The 21838-nt window shown below is 40.7% G+C and overlaps 1 long non-coding RNA gene across 1 annotated transcript in view; it reads left to right on the top strand.

Annotated features, from left to right (window-relative positions):
• The first annotated feature begins 4371 nt into the window (after positions 1–4371).
• Positions 4372–21838, top strand: part of LOC149442476 (uncharacterized) — a 118010-nt gene continuing 100543 nt past the window's right edge. Inside the window, exons 1-2 of the long non-coding RNA XR_016307162.1 lie at positions 4372–4442; positions 11308–11356. This is a non-coding gene — a long non-coding RNA (uncharacterized LOC149442476). The remainder of the gene's footprint in view (positions 4443–11307; positions 11357–21838) is intronic.

Below are 21838 nucleotides of genomic sequence, written 5' to 3'. Positions count from 1 at the left end.
TTTTATTGGAGAACATAAAGAGCCCTATTTTAAAATCCTTTTAGACTCCATAATTTTAAGGACTATACTGGATTTACAGCCTAAAGTTCTTTTGCCTGTTAGCATAAATAACAAAATTGTTCTGCAATGTTTTACCATATTAATCTAGTCCATAGGCAAAGAAGTGTCTGTCTCTTGAAATATGTACCTAGAACAGTTAAAACTACCCTGCATAGAATTAAATGTGTTTGTAAGGCTGACAATCTTTTTCTTCATTAAGGAGGTAGTGGAAATGTTCTTAAAGCAAACAAAGCAACAATTTCTATGCAGAACCTGCCTGGGTACCTTTGGATGACATTTAACAAGTAGCAACTTGGTCATCCCTTTCAAGCTTCATCAGACGTCATTGGACTGACATTCTGGCTTTGAAGACGTTTATGTTTGATACTCTAGTGCAATAATACTTAGAGTAATTGACATTAGTTTTTCTCCCTTGTCATATTGGGGGATTTACTAAAACTGGAGAGTGCAAAATCTGGTGCAGCAACCAATCAGCGTCCAGGTTTTCTTGGAAGCTTAACTGAACAAGCTGAAGTTAGAAGCTGATTGGCTACCATGTACAACTGCACCAGATTCTGAGTGGATCAGTTTTAGTAAATCTCCCCCAACGGGTGTCGTTTTGTGTTACAGTGAGATGTAAAGATATAGTAAAATGATCCTTTCAAAATGTTCTGTACCTTTAGGTCCAAAAGTAGCACATTTTCCCCACATAAATAAAATCCTTCAAAACAACTATCTTGGTTATAAAACAGTGTGGAAATGTGGAAGGGGCTCTTTATTGGCTGTGCAGTAGTAACTGATAATTGGTTAATTGCTAGTTTCTAAAGTTTTGACTTGTGTTCCCTCCTAGGTATCCAGAAAGTAAAATGAATTCCCTCTGTGTTGTTCTCAGACTATAGAAACAGAACATTTCAAAAGGTACATTTTACGATTTGTCACCTATTAATCATTGTTGACTTTTTAATTTAGGCTTTTATAAGCAGTCAGTCAGTTCCATGTTGCAACCCTTGCACAGTGGAATTTGAAGCATTAGCTGGCATCATCTCAATAAAATGTAACACTATCTCAACCTAGTGTAGAATTTAGAAGTGTTAATTAAAATATCTGTTTTAGTAATTTATTCTATCGTATAAAATATTTCTGGAGTGATCCCTCTCTCAGGGTGGTATATGAGTCCATTTTGTTCACTTCTCCAGCAACAGCTGAAAGTTAATGTGTACTCTTAAGGATTTAGTACATAATGCTCCTCTTCATGTGCTGAAGTTATGACCCGATAATCCTCTTAACTGTGTGACCCCACAACTGCTACTCCCAAGAACAGCAGGAAGTTAACACAGCTATATCCAGGGCAATGTTTTAACAAAACCATCTGAAAAGAAGAAAATGTAGAAATGAATAATGTTCAATACAAAAACGTCAAGTAAGTGTATTCAGCATGCTGACTCCTTGTTCTCCTTGGAATCTGCAATGTACAAAAATAAATTTTGTTGAAAAACATAATTTGGTTCAAAAAAACTCCAGAGGCAAATAACTATAGCCACAACAGGCTATTCTACTGCTAAAACAGATAACTCCTGTTTGTGTAATAATTTTCCAGAAAGAAATAGTGATTTTGGATAAAATAAATGTATATACAAAGTAGATACCGCGATTCATTATTGTTCTCAGGGGTCTCCAACTACAGCTGGGGAGCCACATCCAGCCCGCTACAAGATTGTATCTGGCCTGCAGCTAGGGTCAGTGGCATATCCTCTCTTTGCACTGATTGAGGATTAAAGTGGTTCTAAAGTCTCAAGGTTTTTTTTACCTTCACGCATTCTATGAAGCCTGATTGCCATTGAAGTAACCTAATTGTTCTTGAGTTGCAAGAGCAAGGAGAGTCCGTAGTGATTTTGTTATTGGTTCCTGTCACATATATTAATGTCTGTGCTTAAGAAGCTTAGAAATGTGTGCCATAACATGCAAACTCAAGATAGTATGGAGGTGCATAAGGATGACTATTCTGTCTCAGACACCAAGTGCAGAATGCATAGTCCATTGGGCATAGATGCTTTAGAATCTGATACTTCCTGGAGTGCCAATTTTTAGGTCTACTGCTTCTAGGCTTTGTGCATTTTTTTACGGCACTGAATACTGCTCTAGATTACGGGGCTAAATGCTGCCATGTGTATGAATACATTGGCCATAACAGAGATGTATCCATAAAAGAAAATAATCTGAAAGTGGTGCTTTTAGTGCCTGTGTACATGAGCCCTAAATAACAAAGGATTGAAATCATGAAATACAGTATATCCAGTGTATAAATCATAGCAACAACTTTTACCGGTCCCACATGGAATGGCTTGTTGTAATAAGTTAGTTGAGTTATATACTTGCATTGTGAGAAAGCACAACTACAACTGCAAAAGATGAAAGCTGAGTATGTAATGGCCATTTGCTGTATACAAATACAAGAGCTATATGGAAACAAGGTTTTTGTTAAACACACGTGAACAAGATTATTTTAAATGATTATTTTACATGTGTATATTCAAAATCACAGGGAAAACATTGTACATTCCCTTTAGAATATCCTCAGTTAGAAATTGGTTCATAAACTAGTTTACAAACACATTGCAAGTGGGTTCAGAAGCTCATTAGTTGATTATAACTTTGTGAAAGTACATGCTAATAACTGGCCCTTAAGGACTGCGCTGTGTACACCTGTCATTGTAATTGTCACATGCCTTCCGAATACTCAACTCTGCAACAACATTGACGTCAATAATACCATTGCAAAAGCTTTTTGTGATCACGAGGGAAAAGGTTCATATTTACCTTGGGGATATTGGTGTGTTAGGTACAGGGAGTCAGGGTACTAAAATAATGTAATAAATAACCTCACAGGAACAGATAAGGTTCAGAGGACTGCAAGGAATGATTATTAACTCTACAGAGACAAAAAAGAAAGATGCACTTTGACAAAGTGTTTAACTGTACTTAATTCCAAGCTATCATTGTAACTATTGTTCCCTTAAGCTTTTCATAAAAAGGAAATGTGACTGATATATATACTGTATACAGTGAAGTATTTAGGTTTCGTGCTGCCCTAGGCAACACAAAAATCAGCTCCCCCCACGGACAGACCCTGACACTGACAAACACCCTCCTCCCCCACGATAAGAGCCTGACATTGACCAACAACACCCCACCCGAGAGAGCCTTCCACTACCACCGCCCCATATGCATGGCAACCCCCCCCCCCCACCTTGGCGAGAGAGGACCTCTACAGCTCCAGACATCCCGGGAACAAGAGTCAGGCTCTGCATACACCATCAAGCAGCCTGCAGCCTCTCTCAGATCCCACCTGGTCCCCATGCTGCGTTTGTCCTTTCTTCCATCCCTTCTATCGGGGGGGGGGCAGCGCTGCCCCCCTGAAAAATGCCTCTGCCCCCCTGAAAAATGCCTCTGCCCCCCTGAACAATATGCCACCCTAGGCAAATGTCTTGTTTGCCTTGTGGTAAATATGCCCCTGATTGTATATAGTAAAAGAAAAGATTTATCCTTCTCAACCAGGGTTCATTTAGCAGTGTCAATATGCATCAGTTCACTTGATTTTAATTGTATACCAAATTTGCCTGTCTACATTTATTTAAGGAAATATATTGCTTTTATTTAATACAAGGGTCATTGTGCTCAGGAACATTGCTATAGAGATTGTAGATGGGGAAGAATAAGTAAAGTTTGATCTGGGCTTTACATACAAAACTGTTAATACACAGAATTTTTCTGAAGCTAAATTATAGGGAAAAAAACCCATACAGTGGGGCTCCCCCAGCATTACAAGGAATGAATATTCATTTCCTCTAGGGCAGGGGTCTCCCAACTTTCTAAACAAAGGGCCATTTTAAAGTCCTTTGGGTTTCAGGGGGGCCAGGCTGTGACCAGTGTGAGCAAAAAATGCCCTGGCGTCAGTGGGAGTAAACAATGCCCCATCATTGGTTTTAGTAGGAGGAATAGTGCCTCATCATTGGTATCAGCGGGAGGAATAATGCCCCATCGATGGTGTCAGTGGGAGGAATGGTGCCCCATCGTTGGTGTCAGTTGGAGGAACAGTGTCCCCAGGGCCGGATAAAAGCAAGCAAAGGAACGCATTTTGCCCCTGGGCCACAGTAAAGAGACCACTGCTCTAGGGGAAACAGAAAAAGCAACTTTATTTTATACCTCACTTCCCCAGCAGGCAGCGCTCTTCTTCTTTCTTCAAAACTCCAGGTTGTGGGCACGCTCTTGGCATCCCCACAATGTTGGGTGTGCATTGTATATAATGATGTTAGAGTGCCTGCAACCGATGGCAAAGCAAAGAGAAGAAACTTTATGGAACCAGTCATGCTGCTGCAAGGAAGCCTGTAGGAGCAAGGACTAAGGTAAGTTGTTTTCAAACTTGTTTTCAACAGTAGGTATTTCAGTGATGCAGCAACAGGGACAGCACAGATGGCAGCCATTAGCAGCTCCACAGGTCTAGGTGGACCTGGTTCTGACCCTGCCCCAAGAATACTGCTACTCTTTCCCACACAGCACCAAAAAAGAGTAGTGCTTACCCTGAAGGAACCACTTGATGGGCCGGGTCCTCTGTTCTTGTGCCATGACTCTACACATAGCCCTGTTCTCTAACACGCTTGGCTGGGCGGAGATGTAGATGCAGAAACCTGGGTGAATATAGATATACATTTATCACCGAATACACCAGAAAATGACAACAGAATGTTTGAAAAAGTGGTATAGTATATTGCTACAAGCACAAGCAAGAAAAGGCTATACAATGATAACTCAGCAAACAAAGGTTATTCGGGCTTGGTTCACAGTTAAATGGTATAACACAGCAGTCAGCAATAAAACAACCACAGGTGGCAGTGCTGTAGTATGTAACCAATATAACAAACAGGCTGAAAACAATGGAAGCTTAAAGTGTTACTAAACCCAGGACCTTGCATTCACTATATACGGTCTTCCACATTGCGCAGAACATGGAAATGCAATTACCTTTGTAAATATAAACTGCTAAATACCTTTCTCATCAGCAGTATATAGCAGTCTTGTGACTTCTATCAGTGTCAGTCGAGCACTGGTTAATCTTGTAGGAGGAGTTTTTATTCTCCTCTGACAGTCCTATGAGGCTGCATGACCCTTGACCCTCTGTCTGGAGATTGCTGATTGGCTCTGTAACAATCACATGCATCCCCCCCAAAGAAAAAACTCTCTAGCAATACATACCGAACAGAGCATGTGCAGACTTGCCACTGCTGCTCTGTACTATGGCAGATGGGTTGGGGACAGTAAGAGAAGGGGAGGATCTGAAAAGACAGGATCAAACAGCCTTATCACACAATGTGGAGGATTAACCCCTTGGGTTCCACAGTGAGTCTAACAAGCATGCTTTACCGCATATACAGACTTATTATACTGTTGTGAGTTTAGTAACACTTTAATAGTCCACCTCTTACTTGAACTTACACAGACTTAAGTTTTAGGTGGAGGGACCTATAAGTGTCCATCACAGTAACAGTCAACATGTGTTCGACTTTCTACTTGCCAGCTCATTGGGGCCCAAAACCTTGCGATGGAGAGCTCAGGGTACTGTCCCATTAAGGGTTGGTGCATGCAATGGTCAAATGTTCCTAGCTGGCAAACCTTTCCCCCTGCTACTATCTGCAGTATTTGGTTGGTCAGTGGCTGCTCACAACTCCTCTGAAAAAAGAAACTTCTCCATTCAGCTGCCAAGTAAAGAGGTCTCTCTCAGTCTCTGGTGGTGTCCTTCAACCTCCGAGATAGTGTCTGCCTCACCTCCACTGCTCACAGATAGGAATCACACACCCTTTGCCTCTGCTGCTCTCAGCTGGCTTTTGTGTCTATCCCAGGCCTGGTTTCCCTGCAGAAAGGGAGCCTTCCTCCTCTCTGAGCCTGGGAAAACCTCTACTGCTCCTCCTCTTTGATGTCCCTCTCCTGGGAATTGTAGTCCAAAGTCAACCTGCAGTCCCTGAATGAAATACACTTCCCACAATCCTCCATGTTTACTCTCCAGAGTATTAGGCAGTTCATATCCTCACTTCCCACCTAGAGGATGGAGGGCAGTTGAATATCGGCTGCTTTGTGTAATGTACAGCAGTCTTTCCTTATAGCAATGCCGGTGTACTAGTCTCCGGGACCAACACCATCACAAAGTCCCCTTTCTCCAGCTGGAACTGTGGACCTCGCTGCAACAACATAACTACATTGCATTTAACTGGACACATCTTGAGGCTCACAGCATTTGTATGTACAGCTATGCTTCTTTATAAATAGCTGGTATTATGCAGTCACGATTGACTTATTACGGGTATTTATAGAGCGCCGACATTTTACGCAACACTATCCATGTTGTACATGCAAAAGCTGAAGGAGCTTACAATCTAAGGTCCTGACCTCACATGCACACAGATGTTAGTACCAATTTATGGAATTATTATGGAATTATGGAAACCCACACATGTAAACTCCATGCAGATAGTTTCCTGACCGGGATTCAAACCAGGGACCGTGGTGCTGCAAGGCAGCAGTGCTGACTACTAAATCACTGTGCTGTGTGATGCATTGGGTCTGAGCGATATCTACTTATCTGCACCTGATTTCCCAGTTTCACATGACTTATTGCTGTTTCCCAGTGGACAGTTCCCATTACTATACACGTCTAGTTGATGAAGTGTCGGCATTACTGTATTATTCTAGATGAGAGGATATTCCTGTAGCTTTCTATAGAAATGGGTACTGTGGCTGATGACAGCAACTCCCAGATGTAGCTAATAAATACCGTTCGGAGAAGGAGGCATTGATCTGTGCTGTATGCAGTATGTGTGAAGTGGTGTGATGTGTTCTAAGCAAGGCTGTGCTTCCCTGCTTGCTTCACATGATAATTTGCTGGCTCTGCAGCCAAGAAGTGCATCCAGGCATAAAAGAAAAGCAGATTCTGAATGTAACAGATATGACAGGGATAGTACTCTAGTCTGGCAAAAAGCAGATTCACATTGTTTGCAGTCTCACAGAATGAGATGAGTGCTAGACTGCTAGGTAACACAAACTGGAATAATAGCAGCAATAATTTGTCAAATATGGCTGTGCACCATGCCGTGTCTGGATGAACAGTTTTCACTTCAATATCACTTGATATTCTAGTTTGGCGGACTAACTTATAAAATTCCAAGTACGTGAAAATAGGTGCTACTACCTCCCAATATTATAATGCGGCTTTATCACCGGTGCTGTGACAGAGGCAGCTGACTCCTCATCCACACCATCTGTATAAGCAAAGAAAAGCTGGGATTCCAATGTATACTCTGCAATCTTGTGTTTATTGGTGGGTAACAGATGCCACAAATCTCAATGTGTTTCATCCAAACTGGCCTTATTCATGACAGTATAACATTCACCTTTTGCTGAGAAATATGCGGTTTTAGGATAACAATAGGAAGCTACAGGAGCCATTAAAATGAACTTTATAGGCCCGTCAACTATGAGTATTTAAATAAATAAAAAAACAGCTTTTCCCTGACGAAGCCACGTGGTTGGTGGTGTAACGTGTGGGGCGGTGCCTAGTGACATCATTGCCGGCTTTTAACAGAGCAGGAGTTTTGAAATTCAAATCGCTATATTACTGCTTTTATCATGTGAGTGACACTCTGGAATTATTTTATGTGGAATAAAAACAGTATTACACTATGGGAGATTTCCTCTGTTCTTTCTATATGTGGAGTTAAAGCGGAGTTCCACTCACCCTGTAAAAAAAGAAAAGTCAGCAGCTACAAAAACTGTAGCTGCTGACTTTTAAAAAACAGCCACTTACCTGTCCCTCGGTCCCGCAGTGTGTCCCCCGCAGCCCGTTTCACCGGCCGTTCTGTATTCCAGGAGGCCGGCATCTTCAGTGTGAGCACCCGGCTGTGATAGCTTCACAGCCGGGTACCCACTGCGCAAGCGAGAGTAGCGCTGCACTTCATGAATGGTACTATAGTCTTCTGGGACCTGTCACGTGTCCCAAAAGACTACAGGGGGGGAGGGAGGACACCTTCCATTTCCGAACGCCTAGGCAATCGGACCAGAAGTGGGAGTGGGTACCTGTCAAATTCGTGTACCCGCTATCCCCCCCCCCCCCCAAGGTGCCAATCCTTAATGGGGAGCGGGGGAGCAGTCCTTAAAGCGGAACTTCCCCTTTTGGGTGGAGCTCCGCTTTAAGCTGAGAAGAGTCCCATTTGTACTGTCATTGAAGGTATGCCTGTCATCAGCTCTCTGCTGCCATCTAGAGCATCGTTTTGAACTACCATGCTTGGTTGACCTATATTAATTTATGGGTCCAAGGTAGGAGGTAAGCGGCTATCCATATATATATGTTTAGGTGGAGGAACATTGAGTTAAGGTGGAGCACTGTGTTTTTCAACTAGACTTTATTTATCTGGAGCACATCATAGTGATTCTTCACTATTCAAGAACCTTATTTGATTTTCACAATTCAAGCACTTTATATATATATTTATATTTCATATTTTGATTGAACTATCACATTTGAATCTGTTTATGGACTATTATGTCTATATGAGTTAGCGCAACACTATTTATGTATGTCAACTATGAGTATTGTTCATCCAGTTCTCTCCAGATCTTCATGCCCAAAACCCTGAAGAAAAACTGATCTAAATGCACTGGAATGGATGAAAATGTAGATCTTTCAAGACTGGCAGGTTGACCTCTTAAACCAGAATCACAGTTTAAAAAAAAATGTTTAGAGGACAGCTTTGGCAATAATACATTTAACCCTTTTTCTGCTAGAGCCGCTTTTGTTTTTTTTGTGTTTTTTGCACGCATGTTTAAAAACTCATTTTAGGCCTGAAGATTAGTTAAAACCCCCAACATCTATCTAGTACCTTATTCCCTTATTTATCTTATCAAAATACTTTTTAGATATTTAGCAATCTGCACTGATATCTTGACTATTCTAAATGGTTATTATACGGCATGCAACTCCCCGTAATGTCCTAAAATAGTCAATCTTAGACTGTTAGTCTTCAGGCATATCTCCATTTTGGTAACTTATGGGTTTAAATTGTTTCAATTTGTGCTTTATTTTTATTTCTTATGGCTACCTGTGGTCCTGGACCGAACATTTTCCCTACCCACTTGTTATTCCTAAATATACTAACATTTGCCCTAGGTACCACAGGATGTACCCTGCCTACTGTTACAGAAGCAGTGTTACTATATTATATTGCAATTATCTTTGAAAATCTGTGGAATGACTTGAAGATCGCTGTCCACAAATGGTCCATCAAATTTAACTGAACTTGAATAGTTCTGAAAAGAAGAGTGGGCAAATATTGCAAAGTTTGTAGAGAAATATCCCAACAGACTAAAGGCTGTTCAAGCAAAACATGGTTCAACAAAATACTGACACAAGGGGGTGATCCTTTTTCCAACTCAATGATTTTGTTTTTGAATTTTTTTTCTGACATGTTGATGTTATATCTTTCACTTGGATGTTATAAGTTGCACTGAGTAAATACAGGTGGATGAAAAATCTTCATTGTCATCTTCATGTCTTCATTTCAGGCTGCAAAGCAACAAAATGTGATTATTTTAAAGGAGGGTGATTCTTTTGTATACCCACTGTATACTTTGTAACCCCTTAGGGAAGTCATAGCTTTTAATTCTGCGATGTTACCTAGTTACATATGTAACATAGTTAGTCTAGCGGAAAAAAGACAAAGGTCCATCCAGTTCAACAAAAAAAAAGTTATAATCCTACACCCACAGTTGACCCAGAGGAAGGCAAAAAACCCAGCAAAGCATGATCCAATTTGTTCCTGCAGGGGGAAAAATTTCCTTCCTGATCCCCCGAGAGGCAATCAGATATTCCCTGGATCAACTTTACCTATAAATGTTAGTATCCAGTTATATTCTGTGTATCTAAGAAATAATCCAGGCCTTTTTTAAAGCAATCCACTGAGCTGGCCAGAACCAGCTCTAGAGGGAGTCTATTTCACTGTGAAGAAACCTTTCCGTATTTGGAGATCAAATTTCTTTTCCTCCAGACGTAAAGAGTGCCCCCTTGTCCTCTGTGATGACCTCAGGGTGAATAGCTCTACACCGGGTTCACTATATGAACCACTGATGTATTTATACATGTTGATCATATCCCCCTTAATCTCCGCTTCTCAAGAGAGAATAAATTCAGTTCCTCTAATCTTCCCTCATAGCTGAGCTCCTCCATGCCACTTATCAGTTTGGTTGCCCTTCTCTGTACTTTCTTCAGTTCCCCAATGTTCTTTTTGTGAATTGGTGCCCAAAATTGAACTGCAGATTCCAGATGAGGTATTACTAATGATTTGTACAGGGGTGATATGATATCTCTCTCTGGAGTCTATACCTCTTTTAATACAAGAGAGGATTTTGCTCGTTTTAGAAACCGCAGTTTAGCTTTGCATGCCATTATTAAACTTGTGATCTACCAGAACTTCCAGATCCTTCTCCACCATTGATTCCCCCAGTTGTACCCCCCCCTAGTATGTATGATGCATGCATATTCTTAGCCCCCAAGTGTATAACCTTACATTTATCAACATTAAACCTCATTTGCCACATAGTTGCCCAATGAAACAGTGCATTGAGGTCGGCTTGTAAGTTGAAGACATCCTGTAAGGACGTTATTCCTCTGCACAGCTTGGTGTCATCTGCAAAGACTGAAATTGGATTTTTAATCCCAGACCCTATATCGTTTATAAATACATTAAAAAGTAAGGGTCCCAACACTGAACCTTCGGGTACATCACTGACATCCCTAGACCATTCAGCGGATGAATCATTAAAAATAAATAAATAAATACTTTTATAACAAAAACAAAGAAAAACTTTTTTTGTTAGTTTAGCAAAAAATAAAACCCCCCAGTGGTGATTAAATACCACCAAAAGAAAGCTCTAGTTGTGTGAAGAAAATGATAAAATTTTAGTTTGGGTACAGTGTTGTATGACCGCGCAATTGTCATTCAAAGTGTGACATCGCTGAAACCTGAAAATTGTCCCGGGTAGGAAGGGGGTAAAAGTGCCCGGTATGGAAGTGGTTATAATATTTTTTTCCAGCAAGAACTCATCTATGTGGTCTTTTATTAAACTCTCCAATATCTTCCCAACTATAGAAGTTAAATTAACAGGTCTATAATTACTTGGTAAAGATTTTGACCCCTTTTTAATGATGTTTTTTTGATGTTGTTCCAGGCCACTGAGTCCTGTACTGAATATTATGAAAACCAGCTTTTTATCTGAGGTAAGTGATTCATTCTCTATGATTTCATTTCATATTGGATGAGAATAGAAACATTTCTTCTCTTTAGAGAGAAAATAGAATAAGGGGTCTTTGTTCTATCACCCTTGTTCTCTGCGCTCCTCCTGAAATTATCTTCCTTTCTTTAGAAGCAGAATGTTTTCATCCTGACTTTGTCCAGAAAAGTAGAAGTGCTGATGAAGATATACATAATCCTCTGCACTGCTCCCATTGTAATCTCAACCGAAAAGTACAGTGTATGTCTGCTGAGTACATACAGTTATTATATCTCCTAGATTGTAAGCTCGAAAGAGCAGGGCCCTTGATCCCCTCATGTTTTGCATTGTATTGGTATTGTTCTGTCACATGTTCTGTCCCCCTTTGTAATGTACAGCGCTGAGCGAACCATTGGCCTGTAAATACTGTATAATAATAATAATAATAATTATGCAGATTATCCACTAGAGGAACCTCTGTAAGTACAACTATTGTAATGTAATGCAATCGGAAGCAGAGCCTGCATATGTAATAAGTAAATATGGCTGCCCCATGTACAGTATAATTACCATCCAAAGTGCTAAAGTGCTATGGGTTGCACAGCATCATTGTTTGCTAGTAGGCAGACAACCAGCAATGTCCTAGCAATCACTATCCCACTGCCTACCTGTGTTATAATTTATAAATAATCTGCAGACACCCCAGGTGACATCATTGACTAAATATGGTCAGCTAGCTCCTGCCCCCTCTGTTTACATTCAGTTGAAGGGCTGGAGCTGTCATTCATGACAAAAAGTCCATCAAGAGAGCATTGTCATGTGCGGCCACCATTTTTTTTTCTTTCAACAGGTTGGGTGTCTTTATTCGTAATTAATGGTGGATATGTTTTGCTGGATGAAGTGATTAAGGATGGATTTTATCCATTTTTTTTCTATAAAGGGCATTTTCAAAGGTTTGTGTGTATTTACATTACATTTTTTTTTTGTGAAAGAGTAACTAGGGGTACCCCTTACTCACATAGAGAAGAGAGACAGACATCTGAAGCCCCCTTATTTTAAAGAGGCTTCCAAACTCTGATAAGTCTCCCTCTTCAACAGTCCCCCATTTCCACTGGACTAGGTATGTGGGAAAGAAGCTCTTGTCCTCTTCATCATCAAGACAATCTGCTCTTCCAGCATAGGGGCCTCCCTAAAAAGGCAATCCCCCATGTTGAGAGCATGTGTACCAGCATTCTGATCACCACCAATCCCCATACCAGTATCCTGATCACCCCATATGCTATACCAGCATCTTGATCACCGCCTTTTCAACATCCTGATTACTACCATACTTCAAGCTAACGTCCTGATCACTTCCATACATCATATCATTTTTACCAAGAAAATGTAGCAGAATACATGTTGGCCTAAATTTATAAAGACAATGTATTTATTTGCAAATTTTATAACAGAAATTAAGCAAAAAAGTATTAAACAAAATCTGTATTTTTTTTAATTTGTATAGCAAAAATCTTATGGTGATCAAATACCACTAAAAAAAGCTCTATCTGTCTCAAAAAAATGATGAAAATTTCATATAGGTACAGTGTTCCATGACTGAGTAATTGTCACTCAAAGTGTGACAGTGCTGAAAGTTGAAAATTGGCCTGGACTGGAAGGGGATGAAAGGGTCCGGACTTGAAGTGGTTAATGACATTACCTGGGATATCTCACCCTTTTGTTTACATTCATCTGTGAGGACAAGAGCTGTCATTGCTGTCATTGGGTCGCTCTTAACCGATTTGGTGGTTGTCGTTCATCGTTATTCACATGATTTTACATCACTAAAGATGTCACTGACGATGGATTTACATTGTTGTGTTTTTTTCTAATAAATGTGTAATTTTCTAATAAATTATGTGTAATTATGTTTTAGTTTTACTATGTACTCTTTACTCATTTACATGGGAGTGGGGTGGTATCTAGGGCCCCCTAGCAGGTTTCCAGATTCTGAAAAGTTCCACTTACAAACGGGGTTGTGGGGAAGAGGCTCTTGTCATTATCAACATGAGGCACTTGAATAATTTTGAGTAAGAAACCACATTGAATAGAGGTGCCTTGGTGAGGTAGTGTGCCTTCAATGTGTATTTTCAAAAGCATGCAACAAAACCTCTGTTTTTAACTTGAGATGTTTAGAAAATGAGTTTGCTGGCTATCTTGAAAGTGTGCCATTTTGTACTGTTTTGTATATTAACCTGCCCATGTGCACCTTTCTTAATTGTGGTGGCTACAAACTGATCTGAACAGCTGCCATTGTTCCTTATTTGGATCACAAGACTGGAAGAGAACAACAAATCTGAATATTCAGTTTTTAATTATTAAAATGTAACACTGTGCATTATTACTGAGGATGTAGAACTCTTTTTGCCCACAAGATGGCAGCATTTAGCGCATCAAGCCTTGATACAAGTACTCAGAGCATTCTGGGAGATGTAGTCTAGAAGAAGGATTTTCTATGCAGAAAAGCTGAAGTCACAACTACAAAGCCCACAAGCACCAGTCAAGGGGAGGGACATTATAAACGGAAAAGTCTGAGAAGGAGCCAAGGCGGTTGGGGAAAGATGTACCAACTGGAAGGAGTGTGTGTATGACTGTTCTGAGTTTTGCTGTGCTGTCCAGACCAGGCCAGGTGGAGCTGCATTTAACAGAGCTGCTAGTGAGCCAAGAAGCAGACTGGTGAGCCGAGGAGACTGTCCTGGAAGATCCTTCAGCATCTAGAGCTGCTGTGAGGTGTGCATATATCAAGACCACCACATCTGCATTGCCATTTAAGGAGGCCCCCCACTGCATGACAACTTGCATTCTTCCCAGAAAGCCACAGAAGAATTGGTAAGAGAGTCACCAATCCACACTTCAATGCTACACATTACAATTAGCTCTTGTTGCCACACAGGTATACGTGGGCTATTGTCACTTCCTGACACTGTCTTTGATCAGAGCTGTATACATTGCTGCTATCTATTTCTGCTTAGCCAACCCCTTGCTTCAACAGCATTTACTTTTGTTTAGCCAACTTAAAGGGGCACTCCTACTGACTAACTTCAACCCTTCTTTATGGAACTTCCTTATTAACTCCACATCTTAAAGTGAACTTCTCTATTGACTCCATATCTTACAGCAACATCACTCTGTTTTGTGCACCAATGTAAAGGGCCCCAACATTGCCGGGAGAAGCTATATCCAAGAACTATTCAGACTCAAGGGTCTGTTTGATAGCAGCACCAGTGTGCAGGAGACTTGATAGAGAACTATTGTTTATTCTCTTGGTACTGCAGTACATATTTAGTCTCACTATAAAGGTACTGGTGTTATCTTCACTTTATTGTTATTGCTGTGTCCTTGAGTTTTAACTTTTAATCTTTGAGCTGCTGTATTACTTTACCACTCTGGTCTTGCCAATACAACCTGCCTATTTTACCCCAGTCAGTGTGTGTTCTTCTTGGGTAACTGCCGAGAGGCCCCTGAATTCTGGTGGTGTCAGCAGGTGTTAGGTTCCACCTAGGCCCAAGGGAAAGATCAGAGGACCCAATACTTCCAGTGGCTCCTGCAGAGGTAGGGCTATACAAATTTTTGCATTTGAATTAATATGTGATTTCATTTGTCGCTTCTTTTAGTGATGTCTGAGCCTAAAATGTGGGGTTTGGTGTCAGGGTTTGCTTTAAATCCTGGTGACTTTCACCCCTGATACTCAAACCAAGAAGTTAGGCTCAGACAAAGCAAGGACTCCTTCAAACCAGCAACAGTGGGCTGTGTTGGGCACAATGCAGTTCCAATACAAGAACAATTTTCCTGATATCCTATGACTTTGGTTCTCATTGATATATTGTGTGTTGAACGAGCCCTTATAATCAAATATAAATAAGGTCCAAATATAAGAAAGTCTGAACAATCACAAATAATAATTTTTCTATAAGCCCAGGTATAAATGGTTTACTTTCATCACATAGAAAGGAGCATTTTGATATATGTACAAAGAGCAATGTGCAATTAATACTGTACATGGAGTAACCATAATATATTCATCTGCAGTTAATGAAAACTGATATCTGATCTTTAGGTGACCTGTGTGCATTTTCTCTTTGCACTATGTTAATAAAGAAATATTTTTTGATCATCAGATAGATACAGTCTGATTCCATTAATAGAAAGCACTCTTCTCATGTAGAAATATAATGCATGGATAGGATTTAAAGGCTTAGCTTGGTCGTTCTTATACTGTACTGTATGAAACAGTTAAAAGATGGATGCATTTTTTAACGTCTTATGACTGGGAGGCTGGGGAGAGAGGCTCATGTTAAGTGCTGGTTACCTAGTAATTCTCTAACATTTTTCATACCCTGTACCTGCCTGGACACGACAGGCTTATGTGAAAGCTTTACTGAGAACACAAGCCATAGACTTAACTTTCAGCTATTTCCTTGCATTTTGTATGCTTTGCTTTTTAATATAAAGATCAGATGGTTTGCTTTTTAATATAACAATAAATCATCAAGGATTCTTTTTTTTGCTTGCAAGAGCTTAATATTGATATTAATATTGATATTCTCCTATAACAGAACTTTATTTTCTACGGCCTTCATAGAAGAAATACAGTGAAGCATGATTTTGATTATATATGCTTTGCAACAATGTCCCAAAATATCTAAAGAATCACCTGAGATAGAAATTCCTATCCAGTTCCCTGCCGTTCTGTACTGTATAAGCTATTTAACTGCTTATGTGGGAGTTATCAACATGCCCTGAAACAATGGATAAGCAAGTCAGGATCAAAAACAGGGTCTTTTGACAATATGAACATCCCAAATAGACTGAGATATCCTAATACAACTTTAGGTTTAAGTAAAAGTATGGTAATTCAATATGAATACCTATATATCTGACTGAAATGGGATTTTTAATCCCAGACCCTATAGTTACATAGGTGTACTTTTATGAAACAGAGATCAGCGGCAATCCTGAGGATCGTTGCTGATCTCCGATCATTAGTGGTTTAGGAAACAGAGATGATCAGCGGAGAACATGTTCTCCGCTGATCATCTCAGCACACAGATGGCCAGTATATGAAGGAGCGATGTCAGCCCTTCACTGGCGATCTGTGTTCTCCCTCCAGATTCTCCAGCTCAGAGCTGGAGAATTGGAGGAACCGCAAACGAAGCATCGATAATTTACCACTGCTTAGTAAATGGTGTTTGACTAATCTCTTACTGTAATCTCACAAGATTAAAATAAAAGCAGCCAATTTCCAGCATTGAAAGCATCTGTAGATCGCTTCTCCCTTCATTCGGAGAAATGAGCTACACCGCTTCATAAAGAGGCTCTCAGAGGAGAACTGTCTTCTCTGAGAATGCTGGAGAACTTAGCAGCAGTCATTTATCGCTGCATGATAAAAGGACACCATAGTTAGTCCGGCTGAAAAAAGACAAAAGTCCATCCAGTTCAACCATTAAAAAAAAAAAAAAAAAGAAGTTATAATTCTATACCCACAGTTGATCCAGAGGAAAGCAAAAAAACCCAGCAAAGCATGATTCAATTTGCTGCTGTAGAGAAAAAAATTCCTTCCTGATCCCCCGAGAGGCAATCAGATATTCCCTGGATCAACTTTACCTATAAATGTTAGTAATCAGTTATATTCTGTGTATCTAAGAAACAATCTGTTCTGTTAGTGGATCCTGCTCAGATGCTCACACACTGTAGTTAACAGAAGACATTTTATTAGGTGCTTCTAGCTGCCATTATACATGTGTCTGCCCTAGAACTACAACCAAAGAGAGGCAATAACACAGTTGTACCAGTATCTAAGTAGTGAGACCCCTAGAGGCCATACACAGCATATAACATATTGCTACATCCTTTCTCTTTTAAATAAAAGAACAATGAAATATAACAAACACAAAATGGTGAAGTAGAACATAGCTATAAATTAGATATAATCCTTGAGGTGAGCCGGCTTTCTGATTATTCTGCCAGCTCGCGTAACATATGAGGTTTCTTCTGATTCTGGCAGTCTATTTTCTGGGACTGTCTCTCTCTGCCTAGAGACCTCCCCATGCTCCTCAGCAGTTCCTGTTTCTTTGTTGCTGGTATTCATAGTCTCATCGCTTTGAGTGTCCATATACTGTTCCCAGGGCCCTGTATCATCTCCTTCTTGTGTTTTTCTCAGATGTCTCCGATTTCTCCTCCATCTTCTTCCTTCCTCTGTTATAATTTCATAGGACCGTGGTCCCAATTTCTGTACAACCTTCGCTTTTTTCCAGTGTTTGTCATATTTCCCTATTGGCTGAATCCGTACATTGTCATTGCTCTGGAGAACAGGCAGATCTTTTGCAGATTTATTATAATAGAAAGCTTGCCTATCTTGATTCTTCGTTAGTTTGGCTTTAACATTGCCCACAAGCTTTGGCTTTAGTAGTTGACCTGCAGTTGGTAGGAGAGTCCTTGTACGTCTACTCATAAGCCGCTGTGCTGGACTGGTGTCTAGGCCTTGTGTGGGTGTGTTTCTGTGGTCCAGTATAGACAGGTATATCTCTGTACCTGCCTGTTTTGCCTTTTGCATGAGTCTTTTGGCTGTTTTTACTGCTGACTCGGCTTTACCATTACTCTGCGGATATCCAGGAGATGATGTCTGGTGCTCAAATTCCCACCTCTCCCTGAATTTTTTGAATTCTTCCGATGTAAATTGAGCGGCGTTGTCAGAGAACACAATATCCGGAATGCCATATCTGGCAAAATGGGCCTTGAGTTTTTTAATTACTGTTTTGGCCCTTGTGTCCTGTAAGTAGTCTATCTCCCAGAAGTCGGAAAAATAGTCCACAGTTACCAGATATTCCTTGTCGTTCCACGTGAACAGATCTGTTCCTACTTTTGACCATGGTCTGTTTGGAATTGTATGTGGTTGCAATGTCTCTTTCGGTTGCTTATCATTGCACGATGCACATATTTCACACTGTGCTATAAAGTTTTTTATGTGGTCATTCATTCCAGGCCAATAAACATATTCTCGTGCACGACGTAGACATCCTTCTACACCTAAGTGAGTCGAGTGCAATCTTTCTATAATGTCTCTTCTAAGTGATTGTGGTATGACAGCTCTTTCTCCTTTAAAGATGATTCCATGCTGCACAGAGAGTTCATCTCTTATGTGAAAAAATGGAGAAACCTCCATTGGAGCATGCTGCTTGTGTTTTGGCCATCAATTCAAGATGACAGTCGATAGGATCTGTAGAGTTTTATCTTCCGCTGTGCAGGTCTGTATTTGTTTCAGTCTGTCTTTTGAGACAGACAGATATTCACACATATTGATGCTTTCAATGTCTTTTTCTTCTTCATTTGTGATGGGTAAGTAAGCTCTGCTTAGGGCATCTGCAATCAGTAAATCCTTCCCTGGACAGTAACAAATGTTAAAATCATATTTCTGAAGCCTTAACAGCATACGCTGCAGTCTTTTTGGGGCATTCAGTAGTGGCTTCTTTGTAATACTTTCTAAAGGCTTGTGATCTGAATGCACCACCACTTGTCGACCGTAGGTGTACTGGTGAAATTTCTCTAACCCAAATACTACCGCTAGTAGTTCCTTCTCGATTTGAGCATATCCTTGCTCTGTTAGAGTTAACGCTCTGCTTGCATATGTGATTGGCTGTTTAACCTGCATTAGTGTGGCTCCAAGGCCGGTTTCTGAGGCATCACATTGTACTACCACTGCTTGATCTGGATCAAAATATTTTAGCGTTTGATAGATCTGGTAGAATATCTTCTATTGTTGGCATTGGATAGTGATTTCTTTTAAGGGCCTTGTTCAGTGGCTTAGGATCAATGCATATTCTTAACTTGCCTGATGTTTTTTTCACTATCACCAAACTGCTTATCCAGTCTGTGCTTTCCTGTACTGGTGCTATCATACCTCTGCTGTGCAAATCCTGCAGTTCCTCTTTAAGCGGTTGCATTAAGGCTACAGGTACTCTTCTTGTAGGCAGTCTGGTAGGCTGTATTGTGTGATCAATTTCTAGTTTGTATTTACCTTCCAGGTACCCATCACCTTCAAATAAATCAGCATACTCTGTTTTTATGTGGTGAAAATCCAAAATGTATTCTGCCTTTTGTGTAGGATTTTGAGTATTGTCAGAAACTTCCAGAGCCATGATGTTATGGGACTGCACCTTTATTAAGTCCATAGCCTGAACTGCTTTAACTCCCAGCAAAGGAATGTGATCGTCCTCCTGCAACACAGTAAACTCCACTCTGTAGCTCTTTCTGTTACGTGGATTTCTTAATTTTAGCTTGCATGTTCCCATGGGTTTCAGAACACTTTTGTTGTACATGACCAGTACCTTATCAGTGGGCTCAATGGGAACCTGTTTGTTAAGCAGAGTAAATGGAATGACATTGCAACTTGCTCCACAATCCAGCTGAAATCTTATGGGCTGTTCATCCACCATAAATAAGGCAAAGAGCTGCTTTGCATCATTGGCTACTGGCTGTTTGACTACATTGACGTTCTCTGTTGCAGACTGCAGCTGCAGCCATGTGATGCCCTCTGTGCTGTCCTCGTCTGTGTCCTGGGTCACTGTGTGGACTTGTCTGTACTGTTTGATGGTTTTGAATCTGCACACAGCTGAAAAGTGGTTCATCTTGCCACAAGTCCTGCAGGACTCCCCATACGCTGGACATTTCTCTTTGTCTCTTTCATGTCTTTTGCCACAGTATTTACACTGGACTGAGCTCACAGGGAGCCTGGACCTTGCTCTGCCTTTCACAGATACTGCATGTACTGAGGCATCACTGGTGCCCTCCATCATCTTCAGCCTGTCTTTAGTCAGCTCTGCAGCCCTGCAGATTTGTATACATTTCTCCAGCGCCAGCTCTTCCTCCTTCAGTAATCTTTCTCTGAGGTGAGAGTCTCTGATGCCACACACTATCCTGTCTCGGATAAGGGAGTCCCTGATGTCCCCAAATCCACAGGTTGCAGCCAGTCTCCTCAGCTCTGTCACATATCTGTCCACACTGTCCCCAATCTCCTGATTCCTTGAGAAGAACTTGTATCTCTCCACCGTCTCATTCTTTTTGGGGTCACAGTGCTTATCAAATGCTTGCAGTATGTCTGTCAGTGCCAAGCTGTCTGTGAGCAGGGTCTCGGCTAGTTCTCTGCCTTTTTCCCCAATCAAGTAATAAAACAGCTTTACTTCCCTCTGCTCATCTCTGGGTGCCACTGTCAGGTCCACATACAGAGTAAACTCTTCCTTCCAGTGTCTCCATGTCTGTGAGAGATTGGAAGAAGTGACATCCAGTCTCTGAGGGGGTTTCAGGCCACTCTCCATAGTGCAGTCTGATAGGGACTCTGTACTTACAGTTGCTGATTCTCTGTACAGTTCTAGTGTCACACAATCTGTATTTGTAGACAGAAGACTTGCTATTCAGAGGTTCAGTGCCCAGCTGCCACCATGTTCTGTTAGTGGATCCTGCTCAGATGCTCACACACTGTAGTTAACAGGAGACATTTTATTAGGTGCTTCTAGCTGCCATTATACATGTGTCTGCCCTAGAACTACAACCAAAGAGAGGCAATAACACAGTTGTACCAGTATCTAAGTAGTGAGACCCCTAGAGGCCATACACAGCATATAACATATTGCTACACAATCTAGGCCTTTTTTAAAGCAATCCACTGAGCTGGCCAGAACCAACTCTTGAGGGAGTCTATTCCACATTTTCACAGCTCTTACTGTGAAATCTGAAGAGCTAAGCCCAATAACAGAAATGTAATTTATTGCGATTTACCAGTCATTAGATGTGGTGGCTGCATTTGTTGTCTTCTTTAGACACTTTTCCGTTATATTCACCTGGTTATCCTTCAAGTAACTCATTTTCTGTACTAGGGTGATAATGCTCACTCACTGTTCTGTATCCATTGAGATCAAGAGTTAAAACCCTAGGACAGGACTACAGTAAACCTCCCCCTCTTCTCTCTAATACTATATGGGGGTTCTGTCATTTAGAATGGAATGGTAACTGATAAAATTAAGAACTGGAAATTATTAGCACACAAGATTTCTGGAAGGATCACCAGGTATTTTTTATTTCTTAAAGGCACCCCCATACACTTGCTAACACATGTGGTTTGGTGCAGCACCATGCGGTTTGGTGTGGACCGATTTTGTGAAAGGGTCAGGGAATTGTGAGTTTTTTGCACCTAGGGCAGTCCACTGAAATGAATGGGCTGCTCTACTTGTGCCATGCAGAAACATGTTATGCACACTCCAATGGTGTAAACATAGCCTAAGTATTATTGTAGTAGGCTCAAAGCCTTTATCTTTAGTGGACATAACATTTAAGTTAGCACTCTCTCTGACCAATTTACATTTTTTTAAGGTACTGAAACAACTAACGAATGGCATGTTAAACTCAAATGAAATAGTGAGCTGAATTGAGAAAACAATTTTTCAAGGGACCACATTGT

Source organism: Staurois parvus, unplaced genomic scaffold (assembly GCF_062004578.1).
Source record: "Staurois parvus isolate SC_StPar_1 unplaced genomic scaffold, SC_StPar_1.0 ptg000885l, whole genome shotgun sequence".
Classification (NCBI taxonomy): Eukaryota; Metazoa; Chordata; class Amphibia; order Anura; family Ranidae; genus Staurois; species Staurois parvus.
This window is presented reverse-complemented; position numbering and strand designations above follow the sequence as displayed.